This window comes from Phyllobates terribilis, unplaced genomic scaffold (genome assembly GCF_046119375.1).
Source record: "Phyllobates terribilis strain yellow unplaced genomic scaffold, ASM4611937v1 Scaffold_2__4_contigs__length_985480577, whole genome shotgun sequence".
Classification (NCBI taxonomy): Eukaryota; Metazoa; Chordata; class Amphibia; order Anura; family Dendrobatidae; genus Phyllobates; species Phyllobates terribilis.
In genome coordinates this window covers 298,545,378-298,573,066 of record NW_027362762.1, presented here as the reverse complement: position 1 = coordinate 298,573,066, position 27,689 = coordinate 298,545,378, and the positions used below count along the sequence as shown (strand labels likewise).

Here is a 27,689-nt window from a genome sequence, read left to right as displayed (position 1 = left end):
AAGCCAGGCGCAGGAGGATCGGGCTGGGGTCTTCGCAATCCTCCCCTCCCTCCTGCCAGGCCTTTGTCTGGTAGGAGTGGTATAGTCTCTGGGTTCCGGCAGCTGCTGCCCTGCGCACAGCTCCAGCGTGCACCGCAAGATGGCGGAGACAGCGCTTCCAGTTACAGAGGGAGCGATACACGACCCTCTAGTAGCTGGTGTGCGTTCCACAGTGGAAAAAAAAAATAAAAAATTGCGCCAAACTGAAATTAAAGGGGAAACGCCTTTTTTTCTGACGATGCAGATGGAAGACAGGTGAGAAAACCTTAGTCCCATCCATCCTTAAATAGCTTATCAGTCAACCAGCTCACCAGTAATGGCAGATCAAACCACTGGTCGTTCTGACACTCCGACTGAACCTCCAGTCCAAGTAAGTTACTGAGTACTTCCCCTCTTCTCACCACATTCCTATTTGTCTGCGGTAGTAAAGAGTCTTGTGCTCCTTGTCATTTTAGGACAAGGAGACACCTAAAAAAAGAGACTGTGACATCAGCTCCAAAGAGATATGCCATCTGTAACAAAAAACTACCAGACACATTCGGGAAACAGTTATGCTCTACCTGTATTGATATAATTCATAAAATATACCGATTGCCAGGGTAGCGAAAAAAACATCCATCCCGTTTGAGGATTCGTCATCTCTAAAGGATGCAATGGATAGGAAGGCAGACAATCTCCTTTAAAAAGACCTGGGAAACATCTGCGGCCACTTCAGTGGCAAGATCCATGAGCATATGGCTGGAAAACCACCTGAGGAGGAAGACATCCAGAGAGGAGTTCCTCTACTCTATTCCGCTACTTAAGATGGCAACAGGGTTTGTCGCTGACTCTTCGGCAGAATCAATAAAATTTGCAGCTCGGAATGGGGCCCTTTCTACTGCATCCAGAAGAGCAATATGGCTAAAAACCTGGTCAGGAGACAGTCATTCTAAAAGTAAATTGTGTGCCATTCCCTTTTCAGGCCTCTGGATGTTTGGTCCAGTATTGGACGAAATACTAGAGAAAGTCTCAGATGAAAAAAAGGGATTTCCAGAGGAGAAACCTAAGGTGTCCTCCTTTCGGAAACCTCGTTACCAGCAAAAAACAGAATATTCCGGAAAAGGGAAGTCTGGTAGATGGAGCTACCGTAAGGGAGGTATCTCGAGGAATCTCCTTCCCACTACAAGTGCTAACACGCGTAGAAGATGACGCCAGGAAAGTAGGAGGCAGAGTCTAACATTTCCACAGAGCATGGATGAAGATTACCAACAGCCCATGGATTCTCCAATTTATCGCACAGGGCTACAAGATAGAATTCGGACAGATCCCACAGGGAAGGTTTCACCTGACAACAACCCAATCCGCCCAGGTCTCCAAAAGACTGCTAACAGACGTGAGAAAACTGATTAAACTCAGGAGTAGTGATACCAGTACCAGAAGCAGAACAGTTCTTGGGCTTTTACTCGGGTCTTTTTTCAATAAAAAAAACCTGGGGGCGATTATCGCACCATAATAAATCTGAAGTTTCTAAACAAATCAGTCGTTTACAAAAAATTAAAAATGGAATCAATCAGGTCGACAATTCCCTGAATCGGACACAACATGGTGATGTGTACAATAGATCCGAGTCCTATAATCATGTCCCAATTCACCGTCGGTCAAAAGTTTCTACAGTTTGCACTAAAAGGAGACTCCATTCTACATTACCCGTTCACTTGTCTTCCGTTTGGTCTATCTTCAGCTCCACAGATCTGTACCAAACTGATGGCCGAAGTTATGGCGTTCCTCAGGGAACAAAGAATATTAATCATTCAATATCTAGACTACTTCCTGGTATTGGCAGACTCTCCACAGCAGCTGAAAACCAACCTAACATCAACCATCCTGACCCTAAGAAATTTAGGATGGATTATAAACTGGGAAAAATCACATCTTGTTCCAGAAAGGAGGAAGATTTTTTTGGATATCCTCCTAAAGTCAGAACAACCAATGTCTTTTCTGCCGGAAAAGAAACAGACAGAGCTCAGGGCCAAGATCAAGACATTTAGGAGGAGGATGAAAATTACCATTCGAGAATGTGTGAAAATCCTGGGTCTTATGACAGCTTCCATACTGGGAGTCAGGTGGAGCCAATTCCATTCGAGACAATTAGAATTTGTTGCTCCATCAACCTGGAATCAGAAAATGGTTGATCTGGACAAAAGGGTTTCCTTATCAAAGGTAACCAAAAGATCATTGATTTGGTGGACCTCCAAGGCCAACGTACAGGAAGGAGTCATGTGGAAATTAACCCCATTCGTGTCTCTCACTACCGATGCGAGCAGCAGAGGCTGGGGGGCTCACTTAAGCAGTCAATACCTGCAAGGTTCCTGGGGGATGCAGGATCGTCCCAGATCATCAAATCGAAGAGCTTCAGGCCGTCTGGGAGGCACCTAAAAGGTCAACATGTCAGAGTTTTAACGGACAACATGACATCAGTGGCTTTCCTCAAATATCAGGGTGGTCAACGTCACCACCTTCTGCAATCCTTGGAGGCAAAAATCTTCCAGTGGGCAGAATGATCGGTCCTTTCAATATCTGCAGTGCATCTAAAAGGTTCCCACAATACAGTAGCAGACTTCCTCAGTCGAGAAACTGTTCTACAGTCAGAATGGGAGTTGAACTTGGAGGTGTTTTGTCACGTAACACATCGATTGGGCATTCCCCAATGGGATCTCTTCGCCACACGGGAAAACGCAAAGGCAGAAAAATTCTTCTCCCTTAATCCAGAAGACAGACCAGCAAGGATAGATGCTTTATCTCAAAGATGGAATATGAATCTAGCATATGCATTCCCTCCTTTACCCTTGATACCGTGAGTACTAAAGAAGATTCAGGAGACCGAGCCAGGGTGGTGATAATCCTACCTTTCTGGCCCAAAAGAAGTTGGTTCCCCTTACTGAAGAAAATGTCCCTGGAGGATCCAGTAATCCTTTTGGAGAGGCAGGACTTGCTGTTTCAGAGCCCGATATTCCAACCCGATGTGAATTTTCTCCAGCTTTCGGCATGGACCCTGAAAGGCAGATCCTGAGATCTAGGGGCCTATCAAATGCAGTAATCTCAACCATGCAAAATAGTAGGAAACCTGTAACATCGGCCATCTATGCAAAAATCTGGAAGAGATCCTGTTCGCAGTATCAACCAGCATCTGGGAGTTCCGTTCCAGAGTTCCCTAAAATACTAGATTTATCGATCGACCATGACAGCACCACGAGAGAGGGAATCCGCCCACCAAGGACAGGAAACCTACAGGCTTAAAAGGGGGCGGCCCTCCCTCTCGCCTCAGTTTGGTTTCCTGTCCTTGATGGAGGAAGCCGGTCACAGGCGTAAAACATGGATGGCGACGGCTGTGATCCTGCGCCCCTGTCTGGGGACGGCAGCTCCAGCGTTGGCCGATGCTCGTGCGCCCCTATATGGGAGAGGCACAGCATCCTGAGGCACTGGGGGTTCTCTTTTTTTTTTTTTTTTTTTTTTTTTTTTTTTTTTTTCGGTTGCAGTGGGGCTGCGCCCTGTCTGGGGTGGCATCCCCTTTTTTCTGCCTCAGCCAGGTGCGCCTCCCGTGGGAGTGTAGGCCCTGGCTGAGCCCCAAAAGTGCGGTGGGGTCTGCATTCCAAGTGGGGGTGACAGCCCACCATCACCCTCCGTAAGTATGGGGAGGGGGGGGCGAGGGCCAAGGCCCTGCCCTGGGTGAACGCAGCGCGGTACATTGCGAAAGCGCGGCTTACCTCTGGAAGCGCTGACAGCATGCGTCCTCGCGCGAAGCTCGTGCGGCGCGTACTTCCGGGTTTCGGTAAGTCGCGGCCCGATGACGTCACCGCGACTCGGCGATCATGTGCAAAAGAGCGCGAAATTCAAAAAAAAAAAAAGTGTGTGCTGAGGCGCTGCTAGAGGGGAGGAGCCAGTACCTATTTAACCTATCAGGTAACATGGCTCAGTGCTTCCCAAACCTTCATTCTTTCATTATGGAGTCTGAAAGTGTCCAGTTGCAGCAGCAGCAGCAGGTTGAGCAGCCGCCATCTTAATCTCAGCGGCTGTCTGGGGAGCCCCAAAAAACGCATCGCGCACGTGGTCCTGGTAGCCGGTCCTCAGGAAAACGGAGCTCGGGGTCTAGGTCTGGTCACCATACCTCTGGTAGAACGGACGAATCTGCAGCCTCTAGGGAAGGTCCACTGGCTGAGAAGGGTCCTTCCTCCAATCCGGTACCAGCTGTTTTTTCTTCCTGAGCCGTCTGGGTAAGTGATCTTCGAGTAAGTTCACTTAGTAATATGGTATCCCTTCTCCCCTTCCATATTTTATCAGGGGAAGAAATGTACCGCCAAGGCAAAGCATATACAGTGTGCGCTATGCAAGTCTCTTCTTCCTGACGGATACCCTAAAAAGCTATGTCAGTTGTGCATAAACCAGACACTGGCAGAAGAGGGTCCTGCTCTAGCTTCTGGTTTAAAAACCTTAGTTAAAACAGAGATTCACAAGGTCCTCTCCAAGAGAGTTAAAGAGAAAATGAACTCTGACTGTGAGATCCCCTTAGTCTTGGATGACCCCCTATCCTCTCCCTATGAGTCGGATTCAGATAGTGCAGACTTTTCCTCTGCTTCCTCCTCTGATAGTGGTGTGGGACAAAATTGCTTCCCCCTTGGTGACGTGGACAGATTGATTAAAATGGTTCGGTCCACCATGGGCATCACAGAGGCCAGGCAGGAGAAGTCAGTCCAGGACGTTATGTTCGGGGGGCTGGGTCAAAGGAAGAGAAGGAGTTTTCCGTTGAACGAAAAAAAATCCAGGGCTTAATCCTTAGCGAATGGAAAAAACCGGAAAGGAAGGGCGCGCTACCTCCATTCTTCAAAAGGAAGTACCCCTTCGAGGAATCTGCCTCTTCCTCCTGGGAAAAAGCCCTCAAAATTGATGTGGCCATTTCCAAAGCCTCTGAGAGTTCCTCCCTTCCGTTTGATGATATGGGAGCTCTTAAAGACCCCCTGGATAGAAAGGCTGATTCTTTCCTTAGAGGGACCTGGGAGACTTCGGCGGGAGCCCTAAAACCCGCGGTGGCAGCTACTTGTACCGCCAGGTCCCTAATGATCTGGCTGGACCAGCTGGAAGCCCATCTTAAAAACAATTCCCCCAGGAAGGAAATCTTGGCGGACATGTCTCTTCTTCAGGGGGCGGCAGCCTTTCTGGCGGACGCATCAGCAGATTCCGTCAGATTGGCAGCAAGGTCGGCCGCCATGTCTAACTCGGCCCAGAGAGCTTTGTGGCTAAAATGTTGGCTGGGGGACATTCATGCGAGGACAAGACTCTGCGCTATCCCTTGTGAAGGGGGGACATCTCTTTGGGTCGGTTCTGGATGAGCTACTGGATAGAGCAAGTGACACAAAAAAGGGCTTTCCTAACCTATCTGCCCCCACGTACAAACGTCCTTTTCAGAAAAGAAGGTTTCTACGTAATAAGCGCCAGAAGGGTCAGGATAAATGGGAAGACCGTAGACCGAAAGGTAAAGGGCTCCTGTTCGGATCCTCTTCCGCTAGCCAAGGCCCCCGAAAACCGAGCCAATGACTCGCGGCCCAGGTAGGGGGGAGGTTATTGGGCTTCTTACCTGCCTGGACAAATATCTCTTCTAATAATTGGATCCTTGGTCTGGTAGGTTCCGGCCTGAGACTCGACTTTCAGCGAGTCCCTCGTGGGAGGTTCGTCCTGACCCCAAACCGGTCCTCAACACGGGAGCAGATGGCTCTACAAGTGGAGGTCCTGAATCTGGTCCATAAGGCCGTCTTAGTGGAGGTCCCGATAGCAGAGAAGGGACTGGGGTTCTACTCACCGTTGTTTTTGGTCACTAAACCTGACGGATCCTTTAGGTGTATTGTTAACCTTTAAGGCCCTGAATAATTTTTTGTTAATTCCCACCTTTAAAATGGAGTCCATTTAAGTCTACTATAAAACGATTGTTCTCAGGCTGTCACATGGTAGTATTGGATCTAAAGGATGCATATTACCATATACCTATACACAGAAGCTTCCAAAAATACCTTAGAGTGGCCTTGGTCATAGGGGATGAAATCAGACATTTCCAATTTGCGGCCTTGCCATTCGGTCTCGCTATAGCCCCTAGAATATTTACAAAGGTAATAGCGGAGGTGATGGCTCGTGTATGGGAACATAATGTGTTAATTATCCCTTACTTAGATGATTTTTTGACCATTGGAGACTCAGCCTCTCAATGTCTCTCACATCTTAAATTGGTCTCCTCTATTCTGGAAGGCCTGGGCTGGATCCTAAATCTGGAGAAATCCAGGGTAGTCCCTTCGAGAGTACAGCAGTTCCTAGGTATCCTGCTAGACTCAGACCTCCAGATGTGTTTCCTTCCAGAAGCCAAAAAACAGAAGGTCAAAAGGCTGGTGGAAGGAGCTCTTGCGAACCCGGTCATGTCCCTTAGGGCTGCAATGTCCTTACTTGGTACCCTTATACCTTGTCTGCCGGGGGTAATGTGGGCACAATACCACTCCAGAGTTTTACAGTGGGACGTCCTACAGAATGAGGTCTCGTTACATGGGCACTTGGAGAGACGTATGTTCCTATCTCCCCGGTCTATTGACTCTCTACAGTGGTGGGTGAATTTAGAAAACTTGTCTCGAGGAGTTCCCTGGGTGGTCAGAATATCTGAAATAATTACAACTGACGCAAGTCTACATGGGGGGATATGATTGCCCAGGGGTTCTGGTCGGACGCTGAGAGAGCTCTTTCCTCTAATACTAGGGAGCTACTGGCAGTTGATAGGGCTGTTAATCATTTCTTACCATTCCTTCACAATAAGAACATTAGGATCCTGTCCGATAATAATATAGCATAAGCTTATATTAACCATCAGGGGGGTACTCGTGCTGGATCGCTAATGAGAGTGGCGGATCATCTCTTTCAGATCTCGGAACACCATCTCCTCTCTTTAACAGCCCTCCACATCAAAGGGAAAGAAAATTCAAAGGCAGACTTCTTAAGCCGTCATTTTTTAAGGCAAGGCGAATGGGAACTAAAACAGGACATTTTTTCCCTATTAGTCCGGAAATGGGGTCTTCCGGTGGTGGATCTCTTCGCCACAAAACAAAACCGGAAGACAAAGGTTTTTTGCTCCCTAGATCCGAGAGAAAGGCCCCTGACGGTAGACGCTCTCCAAATCCCTTGGAACTTCAGTCTGGCCTATGCCTTCCCACCGTTAAACCTTCTGCCTATGGTACTAAGAAAGATCAGAGAGGACAAGGCAAGGGTCCTCTTGATCGCCCCCTTTTGGCCCAAAAGACCCTGGTTCTCATGCCTGAGGAACTTGTCCATCTCGGACCCTTGGGTCCTGCCCGAAGTTCCGGATCTCCTCAGCCAGGGTCCAGTGCTCCATCCGCGAGCTCCGGGCCTCCACTTGACGGCGTGGAATTTGAGAGGTCCCTGCTATAACTAAAAGGTTTTTCCCAGAGTCTAGTATCTACTTTATTACGTAGTAGAAAGCCTGTCACTACCAAAATTTATGCAAAAGTTTGGAACAAGTTTTTATCTTTTTCTAAATCTTCAGTGGATAAGGGAGCGCCAATTGGGAAGATTTTAGAGTTCCTACAAAGGGGCTTCGAGCTGGGGTTAGCAACGAGCACCTTGAAGGTCCAAGTGTCGGCACTAGGTGCCCTCTATAACTGTGTCCTCGCAGAAAACTATTGGATTTCCCACTTTATAAAAGCAGTAGGTAGGTCCAGGCCGGTTACCAAAACTAATGTCGTTCCATGGGACCTAAACCTGGTTCTGAAAGCTTTAGCTGGGGCACCCTTTGAACCAATAGATTCTGTATCCCTGAGATCTATTACCCTCAAAACAGCGCTTCTTGTAGCCCTAACATCTGCTAGGAGGATTGGTGATATTCAGGCTCTGTCCTCTGGCCCTCCATTCACCAAGGTTCTGGACGACAGAATAATTCTTAGAGCAGATCCAGCATACTTGCCTAAGGTAGCTTCCCGATTTCATAGACTTCAGGAAGTAATATTACCCTCTTTGTCCGAACCCTAGTAATCAGATAGAAGCAGATTTCCATGCTTTAGATGTGAGAAGGTGTGTGGTTAGGTACCTTGCTGTCACTCAGCCCTTTAGGAGAGCGAGTTCCCTGTTTATCTCCTATCAGGGGGTCAGGAAGGGGCTTAAGGTCTCTAGATCCACCATAGCTAGATGGATTAGGGAGGCCATTACGCTAGCCTATGTATCCAGCGGAGAAGAAGCACCGCTTGGCCTGAAAGCTCACTCTACCCGGGCGGTGGCAACCTCATGGGCAGAGAGGTCTGGCGTCTCGATGGAGGATATATGTAAGGCAGCTACCTGGTCTTCTCCATCTACCTTCTATAAGCACTATAGACTAGATCTGGGTGCTTCGTCTGACCTCACATTTGGGAGAAGGGTGCTCCAAGCGGTGGTCCCTCCCTAGAATCTTCATCTCTGCAATTCTCTCGTGGTGCTGTCATGGTCGACCGATAAAGAGATTAGTTACTTACCGGTAACGGGATTTCTCGGAGACCATGACAGCACCCTTATATTCCCTCCCTTCACCCCTTTTTGGGAGCACTTGTTATCTGTTTTCATTCTTTATTCTCACACATTGGTGTTGTAAGAAAATGTATATACTGTTTGTTTCATGATTATGTTGCTAGGTCTACTAACTGGGCGGTCCTCTCAATGCTCTGTAATCCAAACTGAGGCGAGAGGGAGGGCCGCCCCCTTTTAAGCCTGTAGGTTTCCGGTCCACGAGAGAGATTCCCTCTCTCGTGGTGCTGTCATGGTCTCCGAGAAATCCCGTTACCGGTAAGTAACTAATCTCTTTCTTGCAGACAGGGTTTGAAAAAGGTCTAAGACCCAGCACATTAAAAGTACAGATTGCTGCATTGAGGGCTTTCATGGATTATTCGCTAGCTCACCATCCATGGGTTGAAAGATTCATTAAGGCTACAACAAGGTTAAGACAAACAATTAAATCCCACATCCCACCATGGGACATAAACATGGTCCTAAAGAGCCTATGCAATGAGCCCTTTGAGCCTCTCATGGAATTGAACATAAAATTCCTCTCACTTAAGACAGTGCTCCTAGTCGCAATAACCACAGCGAGAAGGATAGGGGAGATTCAAGCATTCTCAGAGACCCATACCTGAAATGCCTAGACATTTGTATTATCCTCAGGTTAGACCCAGATTTTTTTTTACCAAAAGTAGTTACCTTTTTCCATATGAATCAGGAGGTAGTCCTACCCTCTTTTTGTCAGGACTATAAGACTGATCAGGAATTTTCCTTCCACTCACTTGATGTCAGGAGAGTAGTTCTACAATACTTGGAGGTCACGAAGGACTGGCGCATAGATTCCATCCTATTCATACAGTTTGGGGGAAAAAATAAGGGGAAGCTTATTTAGCTGAGGGGAAGTCCCCTCCAGAAAATATTAGAGCCCATTCTACCAGGGCTATGTCCACATCATGGGCAGAAAGAGCAGGGGCATCTGTGAACCAAATCTGCAAAGCGGCAACTTGGACAAACCTGAACACCTTCTGTAAACATTATAATTTGGACATTCTATCAAGCCAAAAGATGTCCTTCGGAAGGAAGGTCCTCCAGGCAGTGGTCCCACCCTTAAATGTATACTCTGGTATTCTCCTGATGGTGCTGTCAGGAGGGACATCCTGGAAAGTAGGCATTAGACCTACCGGTAATAGGGTTTCCAGGAGTCCCTCATGACGGCACCCATTATATTCCTGAAACTGCTATTTGAAATTAACATAGATTGTTGAAAGGCAAATAAAATAGAGTTGCATCCATCCTGGTGTGGTACTTGAAATATCACTGGAGTTGGGGTGGAGGGAGGGGCCTTTTAACCTCTTGTGTGTTTCCTGTCTCTATCAGCGATATGAAGGACGACCTCCTCATGGTGCTGTCATGAGGGACTCCTGGAAACCCTATTACCGGTAGGTCTAATGCCTACTTATCCACCCTAAAATTAAACCCTTTGGTACATTGACCAAAAAATAAGAGTTACAAAAGTAGAAAATGGTAACACAATCTAAAAATAGTTTTTAAAGTTCTGAACTTTTTTTTTCACTCTGAAATATTAAAAAAGCAAAAAAAAAAGCAAAAACAAACCTATACAATATGGCAATGCTAAAATCATACTGATATGAAGAATCGTGTTACCGTATAATTTGTATTGCACATTGAACGCTGTATAAATTAAACCCAATTTTTTTTTGTGGAATTGCATTTATTGGATTTTTTTTTTCAGTTTAATTTTACAAGATCACTCCCATTCGGCATCAGAGATCTTCTTTTTTTTTTTTTTAAGAAATGTTTTTAGGATATGTGCATGTAACGTCTTTTTCAGGCTGATTACATCTGAAAAAGTGCTGCAGACCTTCTGCAAAAAATGATCAGTGCACAGCAATGTAAAAACAACATTGTTGTTCACATGTTAAGTCTCGTTACTTTTTTAAAGAAAATCCCCCCCCCCCCTCTCCCAGTCTATTTTTATGAGCATGTGTCAGAGGTGACAGACAGCTGCCCTGCAGTTGGTTGAAGGAGATCTGTATGTTTGGCATTGCAGACATAATCTTAAAGGCTGTCTCTAGGACCCAGCGGCTACCTCCTTCTGGCTAATTGACTCCCTGGCCTGGATATATAAATACCTCGTGTGTTCTAGAGGGAGGTGCCAGCGATATTCGTTATAAAATATTCAGATAACAGCGTGGCAAATCTGTGATGTTCATGGGCTTAGCCGTTTTTTTTGTTGTTTTTTTTTGGGTACTAACAAGCCGGAACCCCGAACACTAATTTGAAATGCCAAACAAATTTGCTCAACACTACTTGTGAAGGCTTAGCAAGAGCAGTACCTTTTCCTCTCTGGAGCTTGAGGACGTGTTTGTGCATTTGTGCTTGAGGCTGATGGGGGAGGGAGTGCACATGCCAAATAGAGAATTTAGAAACATAGTGAAAATGGCCAGCACATCCTTACAAATGTGAACAGGAGCCAACTAAAAAAATTCAAACTATATAAAAAAGGTCAAAGTAGCCTCCTAAATTGCTAAGAGTGATTGCTCTAAGACATTGAAACTGCATTACTGCAATAGAAACCTAAGAAAGCACTACAAAATGCTGGCCATTTTCACTGTTTCTAAATTCTCTATTTTTCATGTGCACTCCCTCCCCCATCAGCCTCAGGTGATTTTAAGTAGTTAGCTGGTTCAGTCCTGACCCATAAATTGTAGACTTGCATTTCTGCCCAAGAGAGGTGACAGAAGGACAGGGACCCAACAATGAAAGACGCCTTGACGCTGGCTGTTGCGTATATTGGCCAATCTATGCGCGAAGTGCTTTCCTTTACTGTAATTTTTCATATTAATATTACAGAATTATTTTTTTTTTTAAATATTCCATGTGTACATTTTGTAGCGCTTTGTTTCTATTGCAGTAATGCAGTTTTCAATGCCTTAGAGCAATCACTCTTAGCAATTTAGGAGGCTACTTTGACCTTTTTTATAGTTTTTGTATTTTTTTTAGTTCGCTCCTGTTTACATTACATTAGTAAATACAAGCAGTGATCACCTGAACAAATGACTAAAATCATGTATGGAGATAAATATACTGTTCAAAAAAATAAAGGGAACACTCAAATAACACATCCTAGATCTGAATGAATGAAATATTCTCATTGAATACTTTGTTCTGTACAAAGTTGAATGTGCTGACAACAAAATCACACAAAAATCATCAATGGAAATCAAATTTATTAACCAATGGAAGCCTGGATTTGGAGTTGCCCCCAAAATTAAAGTGGAAGAACACATTACAGGCTGATCCAACTTTGATGTAATGTCCTTTAAAACAAGTCAAAATGAGACTCCGTATTGTGTGTGGCCTCCACGTGCCTGTATGACCTCCCTACAACACCTGGGCATGCTCCTGATGAGGTTGCGGATGGTCTCCTGTGGGATGTCCTCCCAGACCTGGACTAAAGCATCCGCCAACTCCTGGACAGTCTGTGGTGCAACGTGATGTTGGTGGATGGAGCGAGACATGATGTCCCAGATGTGCTCAATCAGATTCTGGTCTGGGGAACGGGCGGGCCAGTCCATAGCTTCAATGCCTTCATCTTGCAGGAACTGCTGACACACTCCAGCCACATGAGGTCTGGCATTGTCCTGCATTAGGAGGAACCCAGGGCCAACCGCACCAGCATATGGTCTCACAAGGGGTCTGAGGATCTAATCTCGGTACCTAATGGCAGTCAGGCTACCTCTGGCGAGCACATGGAGGGCTGTGCGGCCCTCCAAAGAAATGCCACCCCACACTATTACTGACTCACTGCCAAAACGGTCATGCTGAAGGATGTTGCAGGCAGCAGATTGCTCTCCATGGCGTCTCCAGACTCTGTCACGTCTGTCACATGTGCTCAGTGTGAACCTGCTTTCATCTGTGATGTGCACAGGGCGCCAGTGGCGACTTTGCCAATCCTGGTGTTCTGTGGCAAATGCCAAGCGTCCTGCATGGTGATGGGCTGTGAGCACAACCCCCCCCTCTGTGGACGTCGGGCCCTCATACCACCCTCATGATGTCGGTTTCTAACCGTTTGTTCAGACACATGCACATTTGTGGCCTGCTGAAGGTCATTTTCCAGGTGTCTGGCAGTGCTCCTCCTGTTCCTCCTTGCACAAAGGCGGAGGTAGCGGTCCTGCTGCTGGGTTGTTGCCCTCCTACGGCCCCCTCCACATCTCCTGGTGTACTGGCCTGTCTCCTTGTAGCGCCTCTAGCCTCTGGACACTACGCTGACAGACACAGCAAACCACCTTGCCACAGCTCGCATTGATGTGCCATCCTGGATGAGCTGCACTACCTGAGCAACTTCTGTGGGTTGTAAAGTCCGTCTCATGCTACCACGAGTGTGAAGGCACAACCAACATTCAAAAGTGACCAAAACATCAGCCAGAAAGCATTGGTACTGAAATGTGGTCTGTGGTCCCCACCTGCAGAACCACTCCTTTATTGAGTGTCTTGATAATTGCCAATAATTTCCATCTATTGTCTATTCCATTTGCACAACAGCATGTGAAATTGATTGTCAATCAGTGTTGCTTCCTAAATCGACAGTTTGATTTCACAGAAGTTTGATTTACTTGGAGTTATATTCTGTTGTTTAACTGTTCCCTTTATTTTTTTGAGCAGTGTACAAAATACATCAATTTATTTCAAGATCTATAGACACATATACAAACTGGTGAGCATACCAAAAAGACATAAAAACACAATTAAAAAAATCTAGTGGAAAATCCACTGATTGAGGAACCATCTACTTTAGAAACCTTTCAACATTATCACGAGCATAAATACATAGGAGTCCAAATATATAAGCCCACACAGGCTGTATAGCAGGGAATGTCTATGGTGGTCAATATTGCACAAGACCCGAAATGTTCTAGAACAGCAGACATAATGCGATCTCATGTACCTATAAAAATCTATGTTCTGCAGAAAAAATACAGGGTGATAGGCAAATAGATCAATATGATATCTCTAACCCATATAACATCACGGTTTAGAATAAACCCTTTCACCTCAAACAAGAAATAACTCCATTGCATTCATCCCATTTAGGCAACCAATGCCACCCAGCCAGATAGAGACCAAACTTGCAGTGTGACCAACTGATCCTGAATCTGATAAGCCTGTTGACAGAAAGGTGTAGATTGGCCTTCAGTGCACTGTTTACATTAGTAAGGATATGCTGGCCATTTTCACTGTGTTTGTGCATTTGTTTGGAGTCCTCTAAAGCTAATCACTTTTCCTCTGTTTGTCCTTCCTTGTCTATAATGTTTAGTGGAGATCGACTAGTGCTCAACTTCTCCCTTCCCTAGCTTGAGCCTAGCGCCAGGGAAAGACAGGGCGAGGTACGTATGCGGCGATTGGTTAAGAGCCAATACAGGGACGTTAGGGGAGACATGGTGACACTAGATCAACCTAGGAAGTCTCCACTCACCCCCCCCTACCCTAGAGTTTGGGCTCCCTCTCCCTCTTCCCTTTGTGTTGCACGAAGTCTTTCCCACACCTTGCGTGACATTATGTTGCTCTTTCAAAGACCAGTCCAGCAATACATTTACATGGTCAGTCTGTGCCTCTGTTACTAAGAAATCATTGTTTGAAGTGATATACAAATGAGGCTGAAGAGCTATGGTAGATCCAAAGCCTCCGTAACTCCAGCTCAATTCCCCGTACAGCGACGCCTCTTCCTGGATGACTGATGGCTTTTTTTTTTTTTTAATCTGATATCACACAGCATAGAGGTAGTTGGTCAAGCCGAAAGGATCGGCACTGGACTGAGAATAAAGCTGGAGTGACAGAGGACTCTGATCTAACATAGCTCTTCAGCCTCAAATGCCTGATCTGCAAAGGAGTCTGAAGATCCCTTGTCACTCCAGCTTTATTCCCTGCCCAGCGCCGCCACCTTCGTGTTGATTTACAGCCTCTATGCCGTGTGACTTAAGGCTAAGGAGCTGTTAGTCAAGCAGGACTGCGGGAGTAGAGTGGCATCATATCTGCCGCAGTCCTCCAGCCTCCTTTGTATATCAGTTCAATGCTGATTTCTCTGTAATAGTGGAATGGCATGGCCATATAAAGGTATCGCTGGACTTGTCTTTGACACGGCTATATCCACATATAAATAGTAGTGGGTGGGAAATCATGCTCACAGACTCCCTTGAACTGCTTCGGGGCTTGGAAATCATGTAGCTGTTATATAAGTGGTAGCAGGGTCATTCGACTATAGTGGAAGATACTGAGAAAAGATGCTGCAAGTTCCTGTTTTCAGAAAAAGACCGCTGGTGTTTTCCAGAAGCGGGTTCACCGAGAAAAGACATTGTGTGCAGATACCCATATTATTGCAATGACTATAGACTGTAATGTGTACTGGTATTTTTCCCACTCCCTGCGACAGCACCCATGGAGAGAGGGATCCGCCCCCAGGACAGGAAACCACTACAGGTTTAAAAGGCGGAGCCCTCTACTATGCCTCAGTGGTTTCCTGTCCTCGAGGAGACCCTACAGCTCCCCGGTCCTCCGGGGGAGTTTAGATTTACCTCAGCGCTGCAGCTTCCTTGCCAGTCTGGGTTCCTGTGGGGCATGTGGCGCTGTTCCTGATGCCGGCCGGCGAGTCGCACGCAAGCATCTCCGGGCCGGCGTGACGTCAGTTCCGGGGGCACGGCATATCGTGGCAGAGTGCTTCCCCGGAATCCCCACCGGCGTCTTGCGTCACATCCGGTGGCGCGATGCTTCGCTGGGAGCCGGCCAGCGATGGTCCCTGGGGCACGGCTTGAGTGGTTGCTGCGTCCCTGGGACGGGAGCCTGGGTGTCATCTGGGGGCACGACCTGAGGGGCATAGTGCTTCCCCAGAGAACACCATGGAGCGTATCACAGGGGGGGGGGAGCAGGAAGAGGATACAAGCTCCTCCCCTACCTACATTCAGTGCTGCATCCCAAGAATGGAGGAAACAGCTCAACGTGCAGAACCCATGGAAGCAGCCCCTCTGACCTCGGTAGTCCTGTGTCAGGTGGGGTAAGTCAGGGGTGAAACCCTGGAGAAAAAATACTTAAGTACACTTTTTCTATACATTTCCTTTAGGGAAGGCCTAGGAAGACTTAAGCCAAATTGAAACATAAGGAATGTGCATTATGCAAATGTAAATTTGAGTCAGCTTACACCAAAAGACTATGTAAGGATTGTATAGAAAGAACTTTGTCAGAGGAGTCTCCATCACTAATGGATAACATGCTGAGCATGACTAGGAGTGAAATTAAAATATCATTCAAAGGGTTAAAAACTGGTTCAACAGCAAGAGAGGCCAGTGAGAACTCTAATGCAGAGGACGAGGGGGAAAGAAACCAGCTAGGGAGTTCCGAGTCAAGTCCCTCACCGTCATCATCCTCTTCGGATAGTGAGGGGGACTCCTCATGTTTCCCGCCTGAAGAGATTAGTAGGTTAGTGAAAGCCGTGAGGACTGCCATGAGAGTGGAAGAAGTGAAGGAGCCCAGATCCGTACAAGATCAGATGTTTGGGGGTCTAGAGAGTAAAAAACAAATCTTTTCCAGTCCACAAAACCATCTCCCAGCTGATCCAAAGGGAATGGAAAAAAACAGACAGGAAGGCTTATATTCCCAAGCTGATGAAGAGAAAATACCCTTTCGGAGCAGAGGACTCAGAGACCTGGGACAAAGCACCCAAGATGGATGTGGCGGTCTGTAAAGTCTCCAGGAACTCCTCCCTCCCATTTGATGATGCTAGACTCCTAAAAGACCCTCTTGATAGGAAAGTAGAGTTTTCTAAAAAGTGCTTGGGAGACGGGCTGCAGCATTTAAACCGAACATATCGGCAACATGCACTGCGAGATCTTTAAGCGTTTGGCTGGCTCAATTAAAAGACCAGATCCGGAATAAATGCCTCAAAGACGAGATACTAGCCTGTATACCCAATTTAGCCAAAGCGGCAGACTTCCTTGCGGACTCCTCGGCAGATGCAGTCCGTCTAACAGCCCGAACCCGTACCCTGTCAAACTTCTGTCCAGAAGAGCCCTATGGTTAAAAAACTGGAAGGGAGTCTTCAACTCAAAGTCCAGGCTTTGTGATATTCCCTTCTAGGGGAATTACCTTTTTGGGTCCTCTCTTGCCGAAATTCTGGACAAAGCAGGAGACTCTAAAAAAGGGGTTTCCCCAGTTAAGCACACCAAAATTTAAGAGGCCTTTCTGCACTTTCAGAAAAGGGCGGGCGAAGCTGAAAGACTCGAAATGGAAGGAACCAGAAAGAAACGGGGAAAAACCTCCACAGGGGGATCGTTTTTTGTTCGGATTCCAAAAAAGAGCGAGAAGACAATGACGCCAGTTACCATGTAGGTGGAAGATTAAAACGCTTCTTCCCCGCCTGGGAAAGAATTTCCCCAAGTCCCTGGGTTCTGCACACGATAAGAGAGGGATTGAAATTAGAATTCCTTTCTTCCCCTCCAGACACTTGTATAGTCATCAGAATCCAACCTTTAGGTTTGGTACAGGATACCCTGGAACAGGAGGTTATGTCTCTAATCCAAAAAGGAGTTATATCCTGTGTTCCAGAAGGGGAAGCGGGAAAAGGGGTTTTACAGCCCCTTATTCCGAAGGCAAAAAAAACCATCAGTCTTACAGGACCATCATAAACTTGAGGTTCCTTAAGTTTCTGGCTCTCAAACGGTTCAAGATGGAAAACATCGAGTCAGTGATAGTACTCCTATTCCCAAAGTGCTTCATAGCCACTATAGATCTCAAAGATGCCTATTATCTTGTTCCCATCTTTCAAGCTCATCAAAGATTCCTAAGATTGGCGGTCTGCATCAAGGGCCATCTGACACATCTACAGTTCCAAGTCCTCCCCTTTGGACTTTCCATGGCCCCAAGGGTCTTTACAAAAATAGTGGGGGAAATGTCAGCAAACAGAAGGGAAACGGACGTTATATTCATCCTGTATCTGGACGACTTTCTTGTGGTAGGAAGATCAGAGTCCGAATGCAACCTGGCAGTCACAAAGGTTTTAAGTATCTTAGCCTCTTTAGGCTATGTGCCCACGATGCAGAAATGCTCCGGATTTTTCCTGGGCATTTCTGCATCTCCCTGGCAGAAAAAACGCATGCGGATTTTACATGCGTTTTTCCTGCCAGGGACAAGCGGAAGTGAAGGGTTTTTGCATGCATTTCCGCATTTTGGAATCACTTGGAAAATGCTTGACAACTTGGTCACACTATATAAATCCATGCAACCAGCATGGATTTATGTAGTGTGACCGTAAAAGAATGGTAAAAAAATAAATACTATACTTACCTTCTGATTGCCCCCTGTCTCTATAGCGATCCGTCCTGGCTTGCCGGCAGCTCGCGGTGGTCTAAAAGGACCTGCCATGACATCATTTAGTCATGGCGCCTTCTTGGGCACCTGATTGGATTCAAGAAAACAAATGTCCTTGAATCCAACCAGGTGGGATTCAAGGACATTCAAGGGAAAGAGTAGAAAGACTAGATTTAGAACTAATAAACAAACCAGAGACTACACTAAGAAGGGCCATGTCCATCTTGGGGTCCCTAACCACATGCCCCTCGACAGTAATTTGGGCAAGGTGTCATTTCAGACCTCTCCAATGGGATATCCTAAGAGTAGAACAGAAAGCGGGAGGTAACCTGAACTTGCAGATAATGATATCCAAGGACACTCAACTATCATTGATGTGGTGGACAAACGAGTCAAATCTATCACAGGGAGTCCCATGGGAAATAAAAAATCACGTTCTACTCACTACGGACGCAATTCCCTGGGGGTGGGGTGCCCATGTAGAGAGAAGCATCCTGCAAGGGAGATGGCCTCGAGACTTGATAGATGCGTCTTCCAACAGGAAAGAGTTAGCAGCCATAGGATTAGCCTTACGACAAATCTTGCCAGTTGTAAAAGATCGTCATCTAAGAATCCTCTCAGACAACAAAACGGCAGTGGCCTATATAAACAAACGGGGGAACAAAATCAGAAGGTCTTATGGCAGAAACTCAAAAAATTATGTTAGGGGAAGGAAATCTAAGTTCCATCTCAGCCGGATATTTAAAGTCAGAAAATATAAAAGCAGACTTCCTGAGTCGTCACAGGGTAGTTCAGGACGAATGTTCCCTGAACTCTGGAATCTTCCAGAAAATAGTAGGTCTCTGGGGGGTTCCAAAAATAGATCTTTTTGCGAACAAACAAGTCCGCAAATTCTTCTCAATAGATCCAAAAGATCTCCCCTAGGGGGTAGACGCCCTTCTCTGCAAATGGCCAGTAGGCCTGCTCTATGCCTTTCCCCCTCTACATCTAATTCCTGCGGTTCTCAGGAAAGTATGCATGGAGAGGGCCGAGATAACTCTAGTGGCACCCTTTTGGCCCAGCAGAACATGGGATTTCCTGGGTTCGTCGCCTATTGGCGGCAACTCCGTGGGTACTCCCAGAGATACCAGACCTCCTTTCCCAGGGTCCCATTCACCACCCCGACGTAAAGAAGCTGCATTTGACGGCTTGGCGCTTGAGCAGCAACTTCTGAAAGCTAAAGGGTGCTCGGGGAGAATGATTTCCACACTTGTTAAAGCAAGGAAGAAAACAACGTCCACTATATATTCTAAAATATGGAGTAAACTTCTAATTTTTTCAGGAATAAATCCTTTAAAAAAATAAGGGGTACCATACGTGGGGATTTTGGAATTCCTGCAAAAAGGTTGGGAGATGGGGCTAAAAAAGAGCACCCTTAAGGTTCACTCTGCAGCTTTAGGGGCCCTGTTTGGAGGAGACCTTTCGGCCCACCCCTTGATAGTAAAATTCTTTAGAGCACTTAGCCGCTCGGAATCTGTTCCAAAACAGAGAACAGCCCCCTGGGACTTTAAACCTAGTCCTCAAAGCTCTTACTAAGACTCCCTTTGAGCCCATATCAGATTGTTCTCTTAAAAATTTGACCCTTAAAATGGCACTCCTGGTGGCTATTACATCGGCTAGACGGGTAGGGCCTAAATCTCTCCTATCAGGGTTATGCTTTCCCATGACCCTGCCTTCCTTCCAAAGGTAGTGTCCTCCTTTCATAGATCACAGGATATAATTTCACCGTCATTCTGCAAGAACCCTAAAAATGAGCGGGAAAGGGAGTTCCACACCCTAAATGTCAGGAGATACCTACTGCAATACTTGTAGTCAACCAAGGAGATTTGGAAAGCTACCTCCCTGTTTGTTCTCTTCCAGTGTCCCAGGAAGGGCCAGTCTGCATCCATAGCGAGATTGGTCAGGACGGGCGATTGCTCTGGCATACACCTCGGAGGAAGGGGGGGGGGGACACTCCACAAGGGCTGTGTCTACTTCATGGGCGGAAAGAGCGAATGCTTCTCTGGAGCAGATTTGTAGGGCTGCCACGTGGTCTTCACCCTCCACTTTCTTCAAGCACTGCAGGGTGGATCTGGGTTTTGGTGATCTATCCTTCGGTAGAAAAGTCCTACAAGCGGTGGTCCCTCCCTAGGGGGATTCCTTTGTTATCTCTCCATGGGTGCTGTCGTGGGGAGTGGTAAAAATGATGATTACTTAACGGTATTCGGATTTTCCATGACCCACGACTCACTTATTCCCTCCCTTTTCTCTTCACCCTCATTTTGGTGGAGGATGCATGTGTTAATCACAAGGTGTTGAGAGAAAAAAAAAAAAATAGAAGGCATGCATGCATTTATAATCTGTTTATACCTTCCATTCTGGAGTTGCCATAATTGGTGGACTCCACTCTGAAGGTGAAAGTTATATATATATGTATTGTCTAAACTAACCAAGGGATTTCCTCTGATGCTCAGCAAACCACTGAGGCATAGTAGAGGGCTCAGCCTTTTAAACCTGTAGTGGTTTCCTGTCCTCTGTGCTGATCCCTCTCACCATGGGTGCTGTCGTGGTAAGTAATCATCATTTTCTACTGGTCTTGGAAGCTGTGGCTTTTAAGGGTAATCGGGATATTACACCCCTAACTTATGGCATGTGTGTAAAATCCCTTTAATGCCTTGCTTGTAGAATTTCATTTGGAAATGTTAGACAAATCCAGAATTTTAAGTTTTAGTCACTAGTAAAGCAGGGTGGGCACTGCACTTTCAGCTCTCCTGCTCTCTCTCCCTATACCATCCCGGCCTCCGGTCTCTGTCAGGTCTCTTTTTGTCTGGGTAAACTGCCACTCCTGCCTGAGATTTTGCACAGATACAGACATTACCTATGATCATCTCAGAATGGATAGTGCAGGCACAGTACCCTACTGATGACGTTGCGAGAGCCGGACTATCGATCTGCGCATGCACCACCTTTTCTTAGAAGACAACCCCAGGCATTGACTGCACAGTCTCTCAATCTCTGGAAGCGGAGGTCATTCGCTAAGACCAGAATGACCTGTCAGTCAAAGACTGGAGGCCAGCGTATGTAGGGAAAAGCGAGCGAGAGCGAAGTGTAGCTTCAGTGTCTGCCCCACTTTTCTTGCAACTTTACGGTATTTCTGCATTTTCTTAACATTCACCATGTAAGATCATTTATATTGTCTTATAGTATTAATCATTATAGACAAGGTGAATGCCAGATATGTATTTTTTGGGATATTTTATATATTTCATTAACTTTTCTTTATTGGAAAATTTTTAATTTTATTTAAAGAGGTCATTTCACCAAATTTACCATGATGAAATGGATACAATGTAATAGTGGCTGCAGAGTGGAATAAAACTTTTTTTTTTTCGCCTTTCTGCTGTGGAGATTTTTTTTTTAAAAAAAGCGAATTAGCTGTCAAATACTTTGTTTTGCTAAGCCCAAGTGGATGTTAACGGAGTACGAGTTTTTACTGGGGGTGTATACCTCTTCTCTCTATATGATGCTGACTAATTATGAACAGGCAGCAACGGTCAAAGGAAAGAACGAGAGTAGGTTTGTGAGTGTGTTAGATGTAATGATACAGTTCTGATCTCTTGGTCTAAACTCCTGAATGATTAGACACACAGATGACTAACACCTTTCAGAGAAGGTTATTGTGGGTGGAGGGGCAGCGCAGCTGAGTTCACTACAAGCCCTTGTGAAGTAAAAAGAAAGAGGTATGCACAAACAAAGGATCACCTTAAAAAATGATGTTTAATAAAAAACGATGAGCCAAACAAGCATAATGAATAAAAACATTTAAAAAGCACAAAAAACGGCTATAATGAATCCAGACCACGCCATAATAGGTCTATGGTCTATCTAATCCGTCCATCCCGGTTACCACAAACTCATTATCAACACATATAGAACTTGTTTGCAGTACACATAAATACCAATCTTTGTTAAGCATAGGTAACATGTAAATGAAACCAATGTCTGCCCAAGAATGGGCCAAGACCTACAGTATGGTCAGGTATATGAATCTAACAAACACTCAAACTTTAAATATGGATAAAGCGGACCAATCTACCTACAAAAATATATAAGCGCTCTAAATATTATATGTAAGATTATAATAGAAAGTAGATAAAGGTGTGTAGAGCAAGCTGCTAGCACAACCAATAGGTATTCATGTGAAAAATATGGTATGTAGAGGTAACCTATGAAAAGACAGATCGGGAAAGCGCCTCGCATATCGCCACTTAAGAATACAGCTTCATCAGGGGAAAATGAATGAAAGTGCATGTGGCATTCTATAAATGCCTTAGTAGATTATCTAGATTGGTGTCAGCTGTAAGAGGCGAGCAACCATACCACATGTGTATCGGGAACAGAATAGATGCACATCTGCCCATCGGGAGTGACGAAACATTCCGGGCAATGAGTACAGTGCATGCACTAGTTATCCGGATATTAGACAAACCTGCGCATACATATGGGTAGTTACAATAATTTATCTCATTGCGCAGGCGTGAAAAGATGTATTGAGATGACACACTAAATGAGTTCCCATATGCACTCATGCGCAGATGAATTAGATTGCAGGAAGTCGTAATTTCGATACCAAACCAAAAATATGAGCAATAGACTAACATTTCACAGTGCCAATGAGGCAGATTTATAGACCCAATGAATAATTACATGAATATGCAAAAATATGGAACCATACTGCATACATAGTGTCAGGAAATAGTGTGACATTGAGAAACCGAATTTACAAGACCAAATCATATATCTATTTAAAATACATATCCCTCAAGATACTACTATAACAGATTTATATCTGTTCCGGTCATATGTACGGTATATAAGATATAGCAAGATAAAAAAATATTTTGACTACTAATTATATATTCCTTGTTGCAAGAAGGTTGTTAAATTGTAGCCAAAAAAGCTCCTTCCTTTGGGAACATCATTTCACCCAGTTTTTTTTTCTGGTATTTGCAACAGCACTACTTGGCTTAATTTCAAGGGTGTTTTTAAACTTAGTGCTAGATGTAAAACCTGCAGGTACGCTTTACAATGCAGTCAATTCTCTGATGCCACGAATTCCAGTTCTTTTAATATTAAGCAGTGTATTAATTGCAATTCTGAGAATGTGATATATATGATCAAATGTTCCATATGTCAGAAGATCTTTATTTGCAGACACAAGCTTAAGGTCCGCATTAATGAACATCTTAATGATATTTACAATACTAATAATTTAAATTGCATAATTTCCTCTGCAGCCAGGCATTTTATTTCTCACCCCCAGCGACAGGTTTCTTCATTCCAATCATGCAGTACTAGATTTGCCACAGGCGATGGAAGTATCCTGCGCTGCTGGATAAATAACAAGCAGCGATAGGATTTGTAATGTTGGTTTAATGTCAACGCGTTTCAGAGTCACTCGGACTCTTTCAGGAGTGACCCTGAAACACGAGATAATTTGCATTCGTTTTATGCGATTTATACTGGCTAACATAAAAACTGGCTGATAACACACTCTTAGACTTAGGCAGAAAAAAAAATTCAACAGCACCATAGACTTTTTTTTTTAATAGGTACATGTATGTTCCGTACATGAAAAACACAACACGTGAGAGAATTGAGTGTATGAGACTGGCCTTGGAAAGAGGGAGCCCTGTGATCAGGATCCTGGGGTGAAGGTATGGAAACTGGCATTTTCTATTAGGGTGTGCAAAGCCAGTGCAGTGATGAGAAATTGTTAAAACACATGGATGTCCTATGAACTAACAACTGTGTTGTTCCTCATGCATTTCACAAATACAATACATATTCTAAATAAATGACAATAGGGTGTTGGCATTCTCCTGATTGGACAAAGTAGGGACATACCCACAGCATAGAACACCAGTGTCAATAATTTACATAAGGAATAACAGAGGGGCGGCGGCACAGCAAGGAGTTCTAGGAAAGTATGATCCAGAATTGTCATTTCATGAGAAATACAAACACTTACTAACAGACATGTCAGGAGTGACGATGGGTCCCTCTTTGTGGCATCGCAGAGGTGTTTAGTCTTTAGATCAATGATCCTGGTGCCCAGTTGTATATACGACAAGCAGGAGGACTCCCTACATTTAATTACAGCTCGTAGTAACACACAGTATGGGATGAAAGAATTTGGAAACCAATGACCTATTTGTGTTTTGCTCAGAATCCGATACAAGCTAGATGTACAATCTCTATTTAGTTCAGGGCATATTCTTGCTGTTTTCCCATGCTGCTCGTCTTGTCGATGACCTGCTGTTCTGTATATCTGGCTCCTGGTGTGTAGTGTACTCTTGGCCCCGGGATTCAATAATAGTATCTTACATAAGTATTCCTGCTTGACTGACACAAGGTGATGCGAGTCATCACTTATCAGATATTATCATGCTCACTCCTGATAATTTCTCCCTGCTGTCTGGGGAGATGGAGAGGACAGATATGATTTTGTGATGTTGAAGCAATTAGTGTTTGCGGCTTTACGGCTGAACTAACTTGAAGTTGATAATCAGGTAAATTAAGATGGAGTACATTAGTGTCAGCTCAAGTGTCCAGACCCCCTGACAATGTTGCTTGTTTTAGAATAGTCTGTGGGCTTTTTTTTATATTTATTTTGACATTTTTCTCTGCCTTCCCTTTTTTTCAGATTTTAATTTCTTTATTTAACACTTTGAACACAGAATAAACGCCAAGTCAAATGTTTTAGTTTTGTCTTTTTAAACTGTTATTTTTCAGAAACTGTTCCATTGGTGTTTTTAATTAGCAGTTGTCACTCTTATTTTAACTTCTCACCCTCCTTTTGCCCAATATTATGATTTTTTGTGGCAATGTTGCCATGCACTTCCATTTCTAGAAGTTGTTTTTCATGTACATTAGTAGGAACAGGCGCATTGCCCTGACTGGTTTGACCACAGTTGTTGTGGCCTCACAATTTTTGGTTGTTGGATGAACATCTCTATGGTGGATTGTATTGATGGAGATAGAATTACCAGTACATATGTAACAGAATACTTTCTAGTGATGGCCGAGCACCCGAGCATTTTAGTGCTCGCCAATCACTAGAAGAAACGAGCCCAATGTAAGTCTATGGGAAACTCAAGCTTTTTTTCCGGCGCCCCCCCGGTGGTCTGCAGAGGCACTGGAAATTGCAGAAATCGATGGGAACAGTGCTCAAATGACATAGGAACAACATGAGGAAGACCCCTGGAAGCATTTCTAACTCCCAGGTCACTGCTGTCAACAACATCTGAGTATTATGCCACTTTTACGGCAATAAAACATACAAAAACGAAACCAAAATGGATTTTCCTGGGAAATATGTTAAGGAACATCCTTTCCAGGGTAATGACTTGTATATAAGGTAAAATAAATAACCAAAAACAAAGATGCTCCTCCACACTTTAGGCTATGTTCACATGTAGCGTTTTTGATGTGCTTTTGCACTTTTGCATTGCTTTCAACCGTGACAAATGCATTCACCGGGAAATATCATTTTAACATTTTACAACCTTATCGGACCATGTGGTGTGCGAGACATAATCAGACACATTCTGTTTCATTTATGAAGGAGGGACTCTGAAAGTCACAATGACTATTTTTATAGGGCCAGCAGTCGGCCCGCACTATTGTTAGAGAGCCATCAGTCGGCTATGCTTTTGTTGTTCCCATTACTAAAGAGTGGGTCTCCTATACTGTTACTGCGTATGCAGTGAGTGGCAAGGCTGCCCAAAATTTGGACGCACCCCAATACTCCTTTGAAGAGACTTAGAGGAGGGCCTCCTGAAAACCATGTTCCCATTATTAGGAAGTGGGTCTCCCATACTGTTTGCCTATGCAGTGAATGCAAGGGTTGCCAAAAATTGGGAGGCACTCCAATGCCCCTTGGAAGAGACAGAGGGCCTCATAAAAAAAAAAAAAAAAAAAAAAAAAATGGTCCCATTAGAAAGGAGCAAGTCTCCTATACTTGTAATGCCCGTGCACTAAGTGTATAGGCTGACAAACATTTACCCCTTGGGGGTATGCATGAACATACTGTATAACATTTTTTTTAGGGGCATCATAAACACCCTTTAAAAAAATTATGTGGGTGTTGCATCACCGACCACGGTCACCCTGGTGATGTGGTGAAGGAGGAGGACAAGAGCAAATAGCCAAAATCATGAAGCGTATACCCATGTGTAGCTGTTAAGAGGTGCATGAGAATACACCTTCTAAAAAAACACTGGATTTGAGTTTGTTACGCTGCTATCATTTAGTGGTGTTGAGAAGTCTGGTCCAGTCCAGGCCTTGTTCATTTTTATAAGGGTTTGCTTGTCAGCATTTTCAGTTGATAGGCGGATGCATTTATCAGTTATAATTCCACCAGCGGCACTATAAACCCTCTCTGACAAAACGCTAGTGGCAGGGCAGGCCAGGACCTCCAAGGCGTAGAGAAGCCAGTTCATGCCACGTGTCCAGCTTGGATACCCAATAAATATAAGGCACAGCGGAATCACGGAGGATGTTGTTACGGTCGGCAAAGTACTCCCTCAGTATCTTCCCAAACTTTGCACTCTGTGCCTCAGGGCCTGTGCGATGGGAGGGTCTGAGAAAACTGTCCCAGAAGTTTGACAGTGTTCCCCCTTCCTCTGCTGGATTGCATTTGTGTCTCTCACCTGTAGTCCTTGGTTGTCCAATGAACTATGACCTCTGCCGCCAGCGTTTTCAGATGAGAATTTTTTTTAATAGTTCCGAAACAAGGGCCTTGTGGTACTGCCCCATTTTTGTTGACCTGTCCGCCTCAGGAATAAGAGAGATATAAAGTTCTCCTTGTAGCGTGGGTCTAGAAGTGTCATCAACCAGTAATGACTGTCACCCAGAATTTTGAGAACGTGAGGGTCAAGGGAAAGGCAGCGTAACAAACTCAGCCATGTGTGCCAGACTGCTAACAGGCAAGACTTCAGTGTCCTCACCAAGAGGTCGATTGACCATGCTCTCCTCCTCATCCTCTTCCCTGTCCTGAGGCCGTCCATGCTGAACAGACGGTATGATAGTTGTGCAGGTAGTACCATCTATAGCACATGAAACTAGCTATTGCTCCTCCTCCTCTTCCTCCTCTTCCTCCTTGTCGCCCAATCCAAGTTGGGATGAGATGAGGCTGGGCTGTGTGTAATCACCCTGTATGGTTCCTTGCTCCACCTCTTTGATTGTGAGCAGAGTGTGTTTCAGAAGGCAAAGAAGCGGGATGGTGACGCTAATTATGGTATCATTGCCACTCACCATCTTGGTGGAGTCCTCAAAGTTTTGGAGGATGGTACATATGTCTGACATCCATGTCCACTCCTGAGGTCTTGTGTGGAGTCTGAACTGAATACTGATGGCCTTGTTGATGCTTGTAGTCAAAAACTGCCCTCTTCTGCTGACAAATCCTTCCCAACATCTGCAGTGTAGAGTTCCAACGCATGGGGACATCACACACCAGTCGGTGAGACGGAAGCTGCAAATGTTGCTGAAACACGGCAAGGGCAGCGGAAGCTGTATTGACTTTCTAAAAAGTCAGGCGTACTTTGACAAGCAGCTCCGGGTAGGTTTTGAGAAACCGCTGAACTACGAGGTTAAGCACATGGGCCAAGCATGGTACATGTGTGAGCTCACCTCAGAGCCGCCACCAG

The 27,689-nt window shown here is 45.1% G+C and overlaps 1 protein-coding gene across 1 annotated transcript in view; it reads left to right on the top strand.

The window, feature by feature from the left end:
- PCCA (propionyl-CoA carboxylase subunit alpha) overlaps nt 1-27,689 on the top strand; it is a 578,010-nt gene that overhangs the window by 82,708 nt on the left and 467,613 nt on the right. The gene's annotated exons all lie outside the window — the stretch shown is intronic.